At 34.2% G+C, this 3389-nt stretch overlaps 1 pseudogene; it reads right to left on the bottom strand.

Moving 5' to 3' along the window:
• Positions 1–3002: 3002 nt before the first annotated feature.
• On the bottom strand, positions 3003–3108 carry LOC113831223 (annotated as a pseudogene).
• Positions 3109–3389: the final 281 nt, after the last annotated feature.

Raw genomic sequence — 3389 nt, 5'->3', positions numbered from 1 at the left:
ATCTGGAACTGGGGAGATCTCCAGAGACCTACAAGGATGACACGATCTGACAATCCAGGCAATGGAAGAGAGGATAACCTAAAAGCCCTTCCCCTAAAATGAGATTGATGACTACTCTTTATGCCATCCTAGAGCCTCATCCAGTGGCTGATGGAAGCAGAGACAGACATCCACAGAAATACACTGAGCTGAAATCTGGAACCTAGTTGAAGAGAGGGAGGAATGAAGATCGAAGGGATCTCTACCAGGTTGGAGAAACCCACAGAAACAGTTGGCCTGAACAAGGGAAAGCATGTGGACCCCAGATGCTATCTAGGAGGCCAGTACAAGACTGATCCAGCCCCCTAACATGGATGCCAATAAGGAGGCCCCTGCACTCCAGGGAGTCTCTGGAAGTGGATTAGCAATTTTCCCTGGTATAAGAAGGGACATTGGGAGCCCATCCCATGTGAAGGGATACACTCTGGCTCTGGACACATGGGGCAGGGCCTAGGCCCAGCACAGGAAGATTTGGTGGACCTTGCAGAGCCCCTTTTGAGGGCCCTACCCTGCCTGGGGAGTGGTGGGTGGTTGGGGTGGGGGTTAGGTAGGAGGTAGGGGAGGAGGGATGGGGATGAGGGGAGGGAGAGAAAGAAGGGACTTACATGTGAAACAAGCCTGTTCCCTAACTTTAATATATATATATATATATATATATATATATATATATATATCTATGTTAAAGGAAAAAAAATTGCTAATCATACAAAATTATAGAAATTTTGTATCTGTCTTTTTCTTTTTAGTTTGGTCCTCTTTCTCAAATTGCATTCAGTAATTTATAGAAGTAATAGATTTGATTATTAGGTTGAGGTGCACACACACAAACATTTAAACAGTTACTGAAAAAAGCATATTAGTATCTTTAAAAATATTTTGCATTTTATCTTATAATTAATAAACAAGACATATAATTTGACATGTCAAATCTTCAAAAATTGAAAATAAGACTGTTACATTGTTGCATATATTCTCTGTAGAACCCATTTTGAGGAGACATGCAGAGAAAGACTGTACTAATAGCCTTATTCTTTCTGAATAATTATGTTTCAATTCAACTTATCTAAGAAAAAAATCTTATTCAGAATATTTCCTGATTACTTATCAGTATTTGTTGTTGTATTCAGTTTAAAGTTCTTATACCTGGCCTCATATTCTCTCTGTTCTTTTTTAAGATTCACTTTCAAAGATATGAATAAAAACCAAGCTCACTTAGTGTCCTTTATTTTATGTGTTTACTCTGTCTGAATTTATAGTTTTAGGCTTTGTGTCACAAAGCAAGGCAATCTCATATGCTTTTATATGTCATGTGTTTATATATCTAAAGTTATTTTTATAAGCATGGTAACTTGGTTTATATGAATTTATATGTATTATTTGATATATACTTGTAATAATATAGAAAACAATGTATTATCAAGTGATTTTTCTACATTTGTAAATTTTAAAATCATGAGTCACTATGCCATGTTTATGGATGTGTATTCATCACTGGACATTTATTTTATGACTAATTTGATCACCATTAATCAGATGACTGCTATTTAGATATTACATGTATGCTATATTTTACATTAAATTTACTATTACCTATATAAATAAATTGTTAGATTACTATTGGAGAAATGTACTACTTTAAAATAGTGGTTTAATGAAATGGAACTTACATATTTAATGTTTTTTTGCTGTTATCTTTCATTGAAGCGGGGATCTTAACTCAGACAGAAAATATTGTTATTGCAAATTCTGTGTCAAAAAACATGTCAGGTGTAAGAAGTTTTCCCTGATAAATTAGACTCTCTCTTTCTATACCACATAAGCGTCATGCCATTTTTTCCCCTACTGACACAGTTCGTGATAGATATTCTATTTTTTATTGTACTTTAGGTTCTCTTCTCTTCTCCTTCCTTAATACCCTTAAGACAGTTTTCCAAGTCAATGACTCATGAAACTAAAGTGTCTACTTCTGATCTAACATACGATTTGCCTGTGTAGTCTGGCCAATTTAGTATTCATCTCCCACCAAATCCTTAGAAGAAGTCATTTTACACACTTGAATAATGTACATCTCAGTTGTCTGTTGGCATACCTTACTTTCATTGTGGAATGTAATTTGTTCCTGAGCATTAGTTCCTGGATTTTATTTTCAATATATTGTCATTGTTTCAATACCCAAGTTAAACTTCACTCACCCACCCACACACTCAAGGATATAAATAAATGACATTCAGAATAAAAAGAGAAGTCATGTTCACAGTCTCTACATGTTCTTTGTCTCTTTATTTTAATGCTATTTTAGCATGTGTTTCTGACAAAACTTTAATGAAGTTGGTTTAAGAAAATAGTATTTTCCTGATATTATATCACAGTAAAATTTATGTCTAATATGCTGATTTTAAAGTAATTTCTTATGGTTCATCCAACAGTAATGAGTAGAACTAAGAAATTAAATATATACAACTTTTTAAGTTTAATAAATTTGTCTATAATTTCTTCTCTGTATTGTATGAACGTCATAAACATCTCCTATTTTCAAAGCATAAATTCAATTCATAACTAATTTAATTTTTCATTTTATAGTAACTCCATGAGTTAATATAATATCATTTTATTTACAGAAAACAAAGATCATATTAGCTTCCTTATTAAAATCAGGAGTCACATAAGAAAGATTGAACACTGAGGACCTAAACAATCAGGCTCCATTATGAATGAAGTATGTTATGGTTATAGGCCTCCCTTGGGATATAAAGAATAGACCCATCTAGGATTTGAGATACAGCAACACATTTTGCTCATTCATTTGGTTTTGAATGTCACAGCATGGGTTCTGGTTTGCAGATAACTAACTTATTAAGAAAAGTCACTCCCAACAATAACATGATGAAATCTATATAGAATCTACATGCTGAATGAAAACCAGGACAGAGAAGTGTAGACGCTAGTAACTTGCCTGCATGTTCTAAATATCTGAGTTTGATTATTTAACCATATGTATGTTATTAGGCCTAAGGGTCTTTTCCATCCTTGTCAAAATGGGCACTAATATTGTCTTCTTTCCATGTATCTTGTGTGTATATTATGACTTCCACTTTAATGCATTTTTTATTGTTGCTATTGTTTTGATAGGTTTTGTTTTTGGTTTTTCGAGATTAAGGTTCCCTGTGTATCTTTCTCTCTTTCGAGCATGTATTGGAACTTGCTCTGTAGACAAGGCTGGACTTAAACCTACAACCTCGAACTCAAAGTCATCTGGTTGTTTCTGCCTCTTGAGTACTGGATTAAAGACATGCACCACCACCATCCAGCCCAGTTTAATGTTTGTATTAGGTCTTTGGGTGTGCATATGG

Source organism: Cricetulus griseus, chromosome 5 (genome assembly GCF_003668045.3).
Source record: "Cricetulus griseus strain 17A/GY chromosome 5, alternate assembly CriGri-PICRH-1.0, whole genome shotgun sequence".
Taxonomy (NCBI): domain Eukaryota; kingdom Metazoa; phylum Chordata; class Mammalia; order Rodentia; family Cricetidae; genus Cricetulus; species Cricetulus griseus.
This window is presented reverse-complemented; position numbering and strand designations above follow the sequence as displayed.